The sequence below is a fragment of the Giraffa tippelskirchi genome, chromosome 3 (genome assembly GCF_054371585.1).
Source record: "Giraffa tippelskirchi isolate mGirTip1 chromosome 3, T2T-mGirTip1v1.2.pri, whole genome shotgun sequence".
NCBI classification, from domain to species: Eukaryota; Metazoa; Chordata; class Mammalia; order Artiodactyla; family Giraffidae; genus Giraffa; species Giraffa tippelskirchi.
The window spans coordinates 75,781,934-75,796,065 of record NC_137277.1 but is presented as its reverse complement, the minus strand read 5'-3'; the positions used below and the strand labels follow the sequence as shown (position 1 = coordinate 75,796,065).

General features: G+C 40.7%; 1 long non-coding RNA gene across 1 annotated transcript in view; it reads left to right on the top strand.

Annotated features, from left to right (window-relative positions):
* The first annotated feature begins 1,962 nt into the window (after nucleotides 1–1,962).
* LOC145542346 (uncharacterized) overlaps nucleotides 1,963–14,132 on the top strand; it is a 281,064-nt gene continuing 268,894 nt past the window's right edge. The window contains exon 1 of the long non-coding RNA XR_014079795.1: nucleotides 1,963–2,048. This is a non-coding gene — a long non-coding RNA (uncharacterized LOC145542346). The remainder of the gene's footprint in view (nucleotides 2,049–14,132) is intronic.

The window sequence follows — 14,132 nt, the reverse complement described above, 5'->3', positions numbered from 1 at the left end:
CTGTGGAAGATTTGTTCTAAGACCGTTGTACCAAAATTCAAGGATTCTCAAATCCCTTATATAAAATGGTGTAGTACAGTTGGTCCTCCTTGTTCTCAGGTTCTGTATCTACTGACACTGAGGGCCAACTCTATATAGAAATATCACTGATATTTGTGTGTCGATTTTGTCTCCTGCAATGTTGCTTCATTTGTTGACTAGTTCCAAGAGTTTTTGGTGGAATTTTTAGGATTTTCTATATGTAAGATCATACCATCTGCAAGCAGAAACAAATTTTTTTCTTTTTTATGATTTTGATGCCTTTTCTTTTCTATCTTTTTCTTTTTTTGCCTAATTTCTCTGGCTAGAACTTCTAGTTCTGTACAGAATATGAGTAGTCAAAGTGGGCACCTTGCCTTGATTTGTCTTAGAGGAAAAGCTTTCAACCTTTCACTCTTGCGTGTGGTTAGCTGTGGGCTTGTCATATATGGCTTTACTATATTGAGATATATTCTTTGTAGATTCAATTTGTTGAGAGATTTTATCATAAATAGGTATTAAATTTTGTCAAATGCTTGCATTGGTATCTGCACATTTGAGTAAGCAGTCTTCTCTTCCAGACTTTATAGATTCACTTTGGCAGGGAGAGTCCTTCAACCAAACACTCAGCTTTGGATAATGTCCTGGGTAATGGATCAGCTAGTGGTGTCCTTGGGCTAGTGAGGCTTGCTTTAAGTCTCCATTTGGACAAAGATACTGCCCATGCCCAGGTCAGGGGATGCCACTGTCTGGGCTGCACGTTTAAGCAAGTTCACTGGGTGGGCTCCCTAATTGTGGGAGGCTGCTGACTATGCTCTGCAGTCAACTGGGGCTGCTAACCGGGCTCTCAATCCCCTCTGGTAGGGTGAGTTGGCTGGCTTTTTCCCTTGCAGGGTTGTGCCACTCGTTGGACTCTTTGATTAGGCAGGGGCTACAGGTGTGGCTCTGAAATTGCTCCTAGTCAGACAGAGTCTTAGACTAAGATCCCCAATCTGATGGTGCTGCTGGATGTACTTGGTGTTCAGATGGGACCAACAGCAGGGCTTTGAGGTTGGATAAGACCTCTAGGTGTGCTCTGAGGTCAGGTGGGGATGCAGACTATGCCCTGAAGTTGGGCAGGGCCAAAGGCTGGGCTTCACAATCGGGAGGACTGATAAATATGCTCCTCTGCTGTGGAAGGTCATTGGTCAGGCTCCCTGGTCCAGCGGGGCCTCTACATGTGTCCTGCAGTTGAGTGGGACTTGAGACTGTACTCTGCAGTCAGAGGGGGTGCTGTCTGGGCTCCCTCATGAGTTGGGCTGTCAGCTTTGCTCCACAATCGGACAGGGTCACTGACTGTGATTCTGCCTGGGCAAGACTATAGGAGTGTTCAGTAACTGGGCAAGGCCTGGGCTGGGCTCTGCTGCTGGGAGGGCGATACTGCCCTACGTGTCAGCCTAGGCCTGACCATAGGCTGCCCAGAATCACTGTTCAGGCTACTTAGTTACACGAGGCCAGAGGCGGCACCTAACAGTCAGGCAGGATGGCTGGTGAGATGCCTGACCCCAGCAAACTGTAGGATGGGCTCTGCGGCTGCCCAGAGTCTCTGCTCAGGGCTGTGAATTTAGTTCTCTGCCTGAGTGGGGTCATGGAAGCAGGCTTGCTGGCTGGTGACTGTAATTAGGCAGAACTGCCCATGGAGCTCGCTGGCTGGAGAAGGGCCACTGGCTGGACTCTGCAGGTGTATGGACCTCTGTCTGGCCTCTCCACTTGCTTGCAGCTGTGAGGAGGATTGTGGTGGGCCAAAGTCTGAGTGTTGGTTGCTGTAAGTCATCCTTCTTTACTGAGATAAAGTGAAGCCTGAGCAACCCTTAGCAACTGGCTGTTGCTATGTGCCGTTAACCCCCCACCCTGTTACCAGGCAACGGTTTCCATGGGACCTGTTACTGGTCCTGCTCCACCACTGGTGGGTGCCACAGCAGGTCACTCCCCCAAGAAACCAACTGGCAATGAGTGACTATTCAGCCAGTGGTGGCAGAGTGGAGAGTGAGGTAAGAGGCCAGTCCTGGCCTTCTCCCCAGGACCTTCCAGCTCACTGGGCCTGGGCTGATGGGTGAGCTGGGTGAACAGGTTGGGAGTTGTTTCCTGCAGGGCTCCGGAGCCCTTGCCAAGGCCACCCACTGGCTGGACCCAGTCCTGGAGGCAGCAGTGAAACATTCCCCCTCTTGGCCTCTGAGACCTAATAGCAGAGGCAGCCCATCTGGGTCATAGTCTGCGAGACTTGCCCCCGATGTTGGGCAGCCTGAGGGCCTGAGGGCCAGTTGGGTCCTGGGTGCCTGGCCCCTTCAGTGATGATGGCTGGGCAGGGTCTGGGAGCTGCCAGTTGAGATCTGCCTCCTCTTAGCTAGGATTTGACACCCAGAGGGTGAAAGTTACACCTGGGTACCTTGCCCTTTCTTGTCAGAACAAAATAACATCTGTTTGGGTCAGGAACATCATTCCCTGACCATGACCTACCTAAAGTACAAAGGATCTGACACCTTGCAGCTTACAACTAACCATGTTCCTCCTTCACCTTTTCTAGGAAAGGGTTTTGCTGAGAGCTGTCAGGAGTTTGGGGTTTTTCAGGCATGATCCAGCCATCTCCTTGCATGGCCCTCAGTAAACCTTTATCTGTTTCAAACTCCTATGTTTTGGTATTGTTTGGCCTCACTGTGCGACGGGCACATGGACTTGCGTTTCGGTAACACTGTGTGTCTGGCAGCCCCTCAGTGGTCAAGCTGCGCAGATTTTCCCAGCGTTCCCTGAGATGCGAGTCCCACGTGGGCTCCTTGTGAAGAGTCCCACAAGCTATGAAGCTGAAGTCCACCCTGGGCTCGGTCTCTCCCCCTGGCAGAGTCGCGGCCCAGGCTGGCCGTCTCCCCACTACAGGGAGTGCTGTGCCGAGCAGTCTCAGGGAAGGTGGATATGGTTGGAGAGTAGCTGCTCCCCTCACCCTTCCAGTGTAGTCCTCCTAGAGGACCCCCATTCTAGAATTTTCACAGTGGTGTCTTATCTACGATTAGTTGCTAGTTGGTCTTTTTGTGGTGGGACTGAAGAACAACTGATGTTGCCATCTTGATGATGTCACTCTCTGGGTGAAGTGTCTTGACACTTCAGTTTGTATTGGGCATGTTTTGTACAGAAATAGGAATAATTTACTATTAAAGGGGCCACTGGTTCTAATATATAAAATTGTTGTAAACAGATATAGCTACTGTATACTTTTTGTGCCCAAATGTAAGAATGACAATGAGGCATTGAAACTCTCCAGGGAAGAAGGGAGGAAATCTCTCCCGATAAGGATTCCCAGGAAAGTTTACAGAATTGACTAGGGAACAGATGCTGTGAGGAAGTGGATTAGTATACATAAATATTTACAAGGAAGACAAAACATATTCAGACACTTTCTCACAGTGAATCAAACATAGTTGACATTAGCCAGCACTGGCATCTCCTTGACTTTCTTCTTGTTTTTTATCTAGCCTCCCTTTTCCTTTGGTTGTTTCTTGGCAGCTCAGCATAAATACTCAGGAAATAATATCTCTGAAGACTTATTCCTATGAAAAGACAAGATTAAAGTAGATTCTTTATGCTCTTAAATCAGTTGGGCTGCTTAATATGTTGCTAGTACAAAAAATTTATTCAGCCTTCAACAAATTTTTCATGGCTTCCTCATTTTTCCTTCTTCTGACATAACTTCTGTTTCATGGTGAATGAAATCTTGCTTTCAGCAATTTCAAAGTAACTTCACCTTACCCACATGATTTTAGGGATCACAGAAGAGGCCAGATTAAATATTAACGTTCAGCTATGTTGTTCATGCTGACACTCAGCCAAATCTCAAGTTTTCTGGGCTGATGTTTGACAGGGGGTCCTATTTCTTCCAGCTATAGGCTAGAAATTATAGAATTTATGCAGAGTTGAGGTCTACTTTGTGTGAAATTAAATGATCAAATGAACACTGGAAACTTTGCAAGGCATTCTTTTTTTTTATTAACCAAGTAAAGAAATCCCCCTCTGGTAAAAGCTTCGAAGCTTTTTGTTCTATTTGTGTTTTTCTTTCTACCTTTCTGTCATTTTTTTATTACTTTTTCTTTTTAGTAGTGATAGGGTAAGAGGAGCAGGTGTTCCTAACTGTAAATCCTACATCCCTGATGGGGTGGTTAGGTTCTATAAGATTTTCTGACGTCTTTGTGGATTGTCTCATAGCTATAGGACATTATTTTCCCTCTATGATATATAGGTTGTGAAGTCACTGTGTTGACTATATTAAGTACCTGGGGATTATTGTGGGTTGTAAAAGAGCATGGTATGGCCACTGGGTACAACATAGCAGTGCTGATTCAGATTCCACTGACAGGTAGAATTCTGTATTGTGTTTGAACAATGTAAGTAAAGTTAAGATCATTACTAGAAGTTAAATTATTTTTTAATTCTTCCATTGTAATTTACATATACTTCCCTTTAAAAATATTTGATTCTTCTTAGTAGATCTGAAATTGCTTTCTTCTCAAAGCTTAAGTTTTATAACGTGTTATTGTCATTCCAAGCTAGTAGTAGTGTTTTCTTTAATTATTGTCAGAGCTGGGAATCAGAGCTTTGGCATAATTTCTTGTTTCAACATATCACTTGGCTCTCTAGATAGGTTTTATCTACTTAATTTTTGCTTTTAAGTAATATAAAAATCTTTTTCTTTAGAAAAGATGTATACTTAACTTTTTCATAAAACAAGACTGAGATGATAAAAATTAAGTTTAATAAACTAGTGGACTGACAATTTAAAACTTCTATTAGAACCATATAACACTTCTTTTTTGCTGGCTTTTTTTTTTTTTTTGATTTAACTTTGAAAGACAAGCATTATTGTGTTTCTACTTTCCTAGAGTTTGGGCGTTGTCACAATATTCTCCAGGCTTTCAAAAGTTTGATAATGACTTGATCCAACTGTTTAATTACCCTAAAATCCAAGTTAGAATTGAACAAAAGCAATTTGATAATCTTTATCTAGATATATTCTACTTTTATAACAGAAGTCTTGGTTTAGGTTTTGACTGCTTTTATGCTCAAAGAATTAAATGACCTCTCGGTGAAAATCAAAGTTAATAAAATGCTTAGCATTTAAAGGATTTTTACCCTACAGCCTATATAAAGCTTCTTTTCCTATAAGGGACAATATTTTTCTCAAGTGTTTTTATGCCTAATATTGGAAGATTCGCCAATCCCCATAGAAGCTTCCTGCTGAAATCTCCTGTAATGTGCTGTGAAGGGGTCTACAATAGAGCCTCTAATTCCTTATTTGTACTCCTGTCTCCTCTCTTGCCTTCCTTTTCACCTTTTACTTTTCTCCTTGACCCTAAATTCTTTTCTTATCCATCGGAACTGCTAGAATCCCTGCTGCTAAGTCTCAGCGAGAGACTCTGTTTCCTGCAGAGGGCAGGAAATGTTGCAGCTCCTCCTTGATTGATAAGAGGTGCAGAGCCCTGCTGAGCAGCTGCAATAAGCAAATCCCTGCTTCAGTGGAAGTGGGTATTTTTAAGCTATTGATCTCCACCTGAGAGTTTGCCTTACACAGAGTCAGAAAGGATGACTTGGCTTATTGATGTGGTCCCTGGTCAGGCAGTGGTCATATCCACTGCAGAGTGATCATGCAAATTTGGAAGGGAACTGCTAAATACGAAATGATGGCACTCGATCATGATTCATGTTGAAAATAAGTACAGCAACATTGCCATAGTGGCCTTTATATTCAGTTGTTTTTGTTATGATTATTATAGTTCAAGAACTGCATTTTCCAATTAATGGAAGTACTTTAGGTACATTATCTATAATAATCACTTTTAATGATAACAATGAATATGGAAATTAGGCCAGAGCATAAAATTAAGGATATGTGAATAATTATAGTGCAATCAAGTCAAAATTACTGATGTCTTTATTTGACACTGGATTTTGTGGAAAACAGCACAAGAACACATGTGCTTTGGAAGCTGAAAGTACATCAGATTTTGACAGCACAACTGCATAAATTACCACGTAGTTTGGGTGATTTTTTTTCTTCCATAAATCTCCAAGTAAAAATAACGGTTGCAAGGATGATTTTTGAACTAAATTAGAATGAATAAACCAATATGCAAGTAACTTCTTAAATATGTTTTCTCTCTGAAAGCAAAGTTGTATAATCTATGTTTAACACAGTGCCTAGGTAATGGTAAAATATTGTTTTTAATGTTTAAATAGGGTGTATTATCTGATCAATACAACTGACTAGAATGAATTGTGTTGAATTAAGTCAGTAACCAAGCATATAAAATGCATTTGGTTGGAAGGATTAGTAGATATAAAAATGTAGTTTTATATATTGGAAATACTTTTTTATCTCATGTTAGTGTAAGCATGTAATAACTCAGTGGATTTAGAAGCATGTGTCTCAGCCAATAATATCTATGATGATACATATAAAATTAGGAGGCGTAGGCTGTGAATATTCTATTTTCTTGAGAACACAAAGTGAGTCAAGGACAAAATGGGATAAAATGGGAGTAAGGCCAAATGGGATAAAAGTCTAGGCTCAACCCACTTCTAGTTTCTTCAGTAAGAGCAGCCTGTCTTTTCTGTTACTATATTAAAAAACGATTGGGGATAACTGACTGTTCAAATAATGTCCACCCTCCCAAAAATGTGCACATTTTGATCCCCAGATCCTATTTAATATGTTACTTTGCACATCATAAAGGACTTGTAGATGTCCTTAAGGTTATGGGCTTTAAAATAAGAAGATTATACTGGATTATCCAGGTAAACCCCATGTAATCACATGAACCCTTTAAAGCAAAAGAGAAGGCAGAAGAGTCAGTCAGAGAAATGTGGTAGAAGAGGAAAACAGAGAAAATGCTGCAAGAGGTGATGTCAGATTCCTAGCATGAAAAGGGTTTGATACATTGTCCCTGGCTCTGAGATGCAGGAGTCCTTGTGCAGAGAAGAAAGAGGCTTTAAGAGTTAAGGGTGGCCTTTAGCCAGGAGCCAGGAGCCAGGAAGGGAATAGGGTCTTCAATTCTACAATGGCCAGGACCTGGATTTTGCCAACAACCTGAATGCACTTGGAAGAGGGTTCTTCTGAGAGCCTCCAACAGGAGTTTAACTTGCCAATGTTTTGCAATATTCCTGTGAAACCTGGAACAGAGAAGCCATTTGAGGCAAACTTCTTACTTACAAAGCTGTTGTTTTAAGCTGCTGAATTTGTGGTTGTTAGGGCAATGAAATTAGTACAGTAACACTGAGTAAAATGCACAACATGCATTTTAAATGTACATCTTGATGAATTTTCTCCTTCTGTATTCCCAAGTAACCATCAAATCACTATATAGGATACTTGCAGGAGGAGATCAAGATGGTGGAATAGGACACAGAGCTCATCTCCTCCCACAAATACATCAAAAATACACATATGTGTGCAACAGTTCTCATAGAATACCTACTGAGTGCTGGTGAAAGATCTCACTCATACAACCATAAAGGCAAGAAAGACCACTAGGCAACCAGGTAGGATGAAAGAGAGAAAAAAAAAAAGGAATTGAGACAGGACCTGTGCCCCTGGGAAGGAACTGTGAAAGAAGAAAAGTTCTCTCCCCCTTGGAGCCCCCTTCACTGGCTGGGAGATCGGCTGGGACAGATAGGGAGCTTCGGAGGCTCAGGGGAGAGTGCAGCCACCCACTTTTGGAAGGCAGAACCATGTAGCCCATATGGTCCTGGCCACCTTGCTGCACTCCCCAGCACAAGAGACATGTGTGCTTATGAGTGTAGAGGGCAGGGGCTGAAACCCAGGCTTCAACCGACAAACCCAAGGAGGGGACTAGGGCTGGCTGCACGGAGACTGCCCAAGGGGACTGGAGTGTTGAACAGTCTGACCAATCTGCAACTGCAGGATGTGCTCAAGACAGAGTCCAGGTCCCCACTGTTAACTCAAAATAGCTTAAAAAGACTGAAATGTAAGACATGGTATCATAAAAACCCTAGGAGAGAACACAGGCAAAACATTCTCTGACATAGATCATGCCAATGTTTTCTTGGGTCATTCTCCCAAGACAGTAGAAATAAAAGCAAAAGTAAATAAATGACCACCTAATCAATGTACAAGCTTTTGTATAGCAAAGGAAACCATAAATAAAACTAAAAGACAACTTATGGACCGGGGGAAAATATTTGATGTGACAAACAAGGGCTTAATATTTTTTTAAATACATGCAACTCAATAACAAAAAAACCAAGCAACTCAATCAAACAAAGGGGCAGCAGACCACTCTTTGAGCTGCTGCTGCTGAAGACCTGGCATAAGGAGGGGCCAGTATTATAATCAATGATGTTTTTCAATAAAAATATATAAAACTTTTACCAGAGCAGTTGCACATTCCTCTTAACCACTCTTCAAAATTATTAGTGTATTTTAAATGACTACAATTAGTATATTTTAAATTACTACACAATAAAAATGTTATTGCTTTCTGAGTCAACATTTTTCTTGCAAAACTAAGTTTTAAGTGTTTCCATTTTTAAGAAGATATGTCCAAAACTAAGGTTATTTGTATTACAAGATTTCTGTCTTTTTTGTGCCCTGTGTGAAGAGGCAATTATTTTCTTTCTTAAGACTACTTTCTATTCTGTGTTCACACAAAAGTTCTTCTTTGATGACTAAGAGAATCCCAGAGACATGAGGACAGTATCTTTAGCAGCTATAGGTAACATATTCTTCTCTTCATCTTGACACTGCTGATAGATCACATCATTGCCCTAATTCCTTCTTGTTCATCATTACTTGCTTTTGGCTTGTTATACAAAACATTTCCAGACATTTTAATATTGAAGACTCTTTGTTTACCCCATACCCCTTTCTTCTATGATAGATGAATATAGACTCTAATACTTTTCTGTTGTTCTTTATTGACCAGAGAAAAGTAAACAACTAGATTGTGCTCAGAGCCTGGGGGTAAGCAGATGGCGGCAGCATTACATGGCTCTGCAGAAACATCTGATTTATGTTCATGAGCAAGTTATGGTCTTCAAGACATGAGCACCAAAGTCATGAGCGGTGCCATATTCATCATAAAAATGAAAGATGTTTTCTTATTTGTTATGAAATAACTCATGTATGTAATTCCTTTGAGGGGGGAAAATAAGTATTTGGTTAGAACAAATTGATTTTTTAAAATCATATTATACAGTTGTCTTTCCAAAATCAGTGATTTGGTTGCCTTGGAAAAAATTAAAAAGCACAAAAATGTTAACATCTATATCTCAGAAGAGTGTGAAAGTTCAAATTTTCCTAGCTTAAAGTATGATCATTGTATCCTATTTTAATAGAAAAGCTTCTACACTTGGAAGATTGCATGGTTCCCTTTTCCTTAGAGCAAAAATGTTTAGAAATGTGTATCTTTAAATGATTTCACTGATGATAAGTGAGCACCATCAAACATCCTCTGATAGCAGAAGGGCTGGATGGATGAAGGTAGCCTTTGTAGATCTGAGATTAAGTAGAGGATACTTTTTGGATTTATTAGACAATAATAATAGCCTTGCATTTTGCAGTATTTTACCATTTACAGATGGCTTTTTCTTAATAAGCATGGTGGGTAGTCTTCAGTCTTTTTTGGGCAAGAAGACCATATCAGAAGTTAATTTATGTGGCTAGTAAGTGGGAGAAAATGCAGTTAAAATTTCAGTTTCCTATGCTAGGGTCCTAAAGTCAAGATATTAATTCTAATCTTGATTTCAGTTATTTATAATTTCTTTTCCAAAAGGATGTGAGAAATGTCCCTTGATGACTTAGCATCCTTGGAGTATCAAACCTAGAACTTGACTTCAAAGGCCCTGGGTTCTAATTTAGATTCTTTTGTCATAATTCAGGAAACATGCCACCTTCAATGGGTTTCATACTCAACAATCAGCAAAAAGATTTCTCAGGGGACTGCAAAATGCAAAATATCATATTAGATGCTATGGCACCAACAAGTAGGAAAAGTTGTGTTTCTCTAAGGACCTTGCAGTCAGCTTTTGGAGACAAGGTTTATTGTAAAGGTTCTATTCACATTGGCATTAGAGTATCATGAGGCAGTTGGTTCACTGCACCTTTAAAGCCAAGATCTCTATAGTCCTTTCCTCTTTTTTTCTTTTTTTGGTGAGAACTCAAAATTTGGAAAATTAAAATGACTTGTAATGAGAGTTCTAAGGTAGATTAATAACAGAAGTGTGCTTAGGCTGGGTGCTTTGGTGCTTAGTTGAATGTTTTTCTATTTTACCCTCCCTGAGCTGCTATAGAAGTTGGGCTGACAGTTAATGCAGTATATTCCAAGAAGGAAAAGTCACCCATTCTAAGAAAAGCCCACGCAGGTTTAGATATCTGAGCTGTTCATTGAAAGATGTGCAATATTTAGATAAGTGGAGTAGGAAAGGCTTTTCAAGGGACCAATAGGATGGACTAGCAAATCAGGGATTAGACAATATAAATGAAGTAGATGCTTTCTTCTGTTGGAAAGAATTGGGAAGGAAAGCTCGGAAATCTAAATAAAGAGTGAAATCATGGTAACATATTAGAGAGGTTTATTTCATAGTGGAGAGCAGAATTGATTGTAGTATATGAGAAACTAAAATAACAGAGGCCAAGCTGGAGGTTATTTATTGTTTAGGTATGAAAGATGATGAGGGCTTTGCTGGTGGCTCAGATGGTAAAGAATCTCACTGCACTGTGGGAGACCTGGGTTTGATCCCTTGGTCAGGAAAATCCCTTGGAGAAGGGAGTGCTACCCACTCCAGTATTCTAGCCTGGAGAATTCCATGGGCAGAGGAGCCTGGTGGGCCACAGTCCATGGGGTCACCGAGTCAGACACGACTGAGTGACTAACACCGTGAATGATGACAGCCCAATGGACAGGGTCATTGTGGGAATGAAAAGAATGGCATAGGTGTGCGAACTCTTGAAGGAAAGACTGAAATGGCAACTTGGTTTGGGGAGTGACAGAGAAAATGCAGGCAAAGGAGTCTAGAAGTTCAAATTTTAATAGTGAAAACAAATGAGAAATGAAATACATGAGCATAAAGGGAGCAATTAGAAGGAGAAGCCAGTTTTTAGGGGAAAGTGATAATTTTATTGGTCTTCAGGTTGAGAGTGTAATGACTAAGTAGAAAACTTTAGAAGATAGAAAGAGACCTTTATTCAGTAAAGAGATCACTGACTTGGAAATTATCTACTTTAAAAAGTGGTAATTGAGATATAGCTGTGAAATTAAACTCTGAGGACTGGAGTGTAGAAGAGCTTTGGAAAACACCTAACTCTGGGGGAAGGAGCAGGGGAGAGAAGTCAGTACAGGTAGTTTAGACCCAGAGGATCTGGGTTGGCCTGGAAGCAGGAAAATCAAAGCGAGAGACAAGAATTCAGTTTCAAAAAGCAGGAGGTGGCTAACTCTAACAAGAGACTAAAAATGTATTTATAAAGTTTTCTGTTAAAAGAACATGAAGGAGAAATATAATAATCCTTATAGACTGGGCCCAAGAAGTCTATCAAAGTTTGTAGGAATATGTAAGTAGGAGACATTTCTAGAGCTTGGTCAGGTGACTCTCCATGTTTCCTAAAATATAAACCAATCCAAGAAAATAAACAAAACTCAGTCAAATAAACTTAAATAGATGTATACAAAACTTTTTTACTGTTGAAAGTATCAATATCTCTTTGTTTCATTTTCATTTTTTTATGGTGTTAAATTTTGACTGAAATTTTTTAAAAGTAGAATTCCTAAAAAGAAGGTGAAGGAATTAGTGTTCTTTAATTTTGGGGAATATCACGCTAAAGAAAGAACAAATACATTTTTGCAGGTAGACAAAAGGAATTTATTTTCAGAGAAGAATGATTTAGTAATTCTAATTTAGAATATTTGAAGCACAGTATCTTCATTTCCTAAACCAGTTTGGAAAAACAAGATATTTTAAAATTAACAGAGCATTTTAAAAAAATTGGTGAGAGTAGACAGAGGTGTGAATTATAGCATTAGATGTGTGGAGAATTTAATAAGATGTTTAGTAGGTTTATTGTGAACTCTTGGCATTCCAAGTTAACATAATTTCTATTTTCTTTTTTATATCTGCTATTAGAACATACTTGGAATTAGTTTCTAAAGCTTCACTTGCCTTTGAGCATCCTACTGCTTTGTACATGTCTTCATGTTTACTGTCAGATGATAGAAAAATATTTTATACATGAATTACTTTAAAAATCATAATATAAGTAAAAATAATGACGTTTATTTCCTACATTTGTAAACAACTTCCTAAATTTTGTGGAATGCTTGTTAAGACTAAAAAAATCAATCTGTTAAGATTTTTAAAGATTATACTAAAAATTTTTGAAGCCCAGATACATTAAAAAAATAGTTTGTTCCATTTTTCTGATTTACATTAGAATTATTTTGCATTGCTTATTCTTATTTTGGATGATGGAGTTGAATGAATGTTTTTAAGGACCTGAAATTTCTGGAATATAGTCCGCACAGTAGATAAACAGGTCTGCTACAGATTGGAACTCTGGACTCCTATGTCATATGGGAATTTTGCTTTCATAAAACCATATTTTTTCCCCTAGGATTTCTTAATTTTCTATCTCAGAGCCTTCTGCATCTGTATCTTATTCTAAATGTGTGTGTATTAGTCACTCAGTCGTGTCCAAGTCTTTGTGACCCCATGGACTGTAGCCTGCCAGGCTCCTCTGTCCATGACATTCTCCAGGCAAGAATACTGGAGTGGATTGCCATTCCCTTCTCCAGGAGATCCTCCCTAATCAGGGATAGAACCCAGGTCTCCTGGATTGCAGGTAGATTCTTTACCGTCTGAGCCACCAGGGAAGCGTTTATTCTAAACGGAAAAGGTCAAAAGTTGGGATATTTAGAAAAATTTTGGACAGCAATATTTAATTTGACATGTATATAATGCCTGCATAACAAACATATAGCAAGATTGAAATACAATAATATCTCCTCAAATATGAGATCCCAATATAAAAACTTGAGATCAGATGAAGTAACTTTGCAGTTCATTTTGGTAACTTAAAGATTTTAGATTTCATTGTATGCAAAGTGTGACCAGTAATTCTGGAGATACTTAGAAAAAGACTACTGGGAGTTGGGATATTAAAAAGAGACGTAGAGGGAGGGGGCTAAGATGGCGGAGGAATAGGATGGGGAGACCACTCTCTCCTCCACAAATTTATAGAAAGAACATCTGAACGCTGAGCAAACTTCACAAAACTACTTCTGAACGCTGGCAGAGGACGTCAGGCATCCAGACAGACAGCGCATTATCTTCGAAAGCAGGTAGGAGAAATTATAAAAGATAAAAAGAGAGACTAAAGAGATAGGGACGGAGACCCGTCCCGGGGAGGGAGTCGTAAAAGAGGAGAAATTTCCAAGCACCAGGAAACCCTCTCACTGGTGGGTTTGGGGGAAGATTTCGAATCTCGGAGGGCAACATAACTGGGAGAAAAAATAAATAAAACCCACAGATTACGTGCCTAAAGGCAACTCCCAGCAAAGAACCCCAGACGCTCGCATCCGCCACCAGCAAGTGGGGGCTGAACGGAGAGGAGCGGGCGGCACTGCCTAGGGTAAGGACCGGGCCCGAACGCCCTGAGGGCACTCTGAGGGAGCTAACGTGAGATAGTAACCTAAACTGTGGGACAGCCAGAGAGAGAGAACTATCCCGCGAAAAGCCCAACTCTAAGGCACTGCCGGCCCGCTCACAGAACAAAGGACTGAGCGATACCAGGGGAGAGCTAGCCGGCTGCGGACCGCCCCATCCCCCTCCGGACATAGCAGGCAGGCGGGGCCAGCCAGAGCCAGAAAGGGGCAAACTCGGCCCCAGAGAGGGCACCCCCTACCAATCTGCAAACAGGCTCCCAGTTTCTAAACAAAGACTGCCTGAGATCCCGGAGGGTCGACAGCCGCTGGGAGGGTCGCAGCCAGAGACCAGCTCCCCAGAAACGACACAAAGCGCACCGGATCCGGGCGCGCCGGTAAACCGAGGCGGGGACCAGGGAGGTGATAAGCCGCACAGCCCCA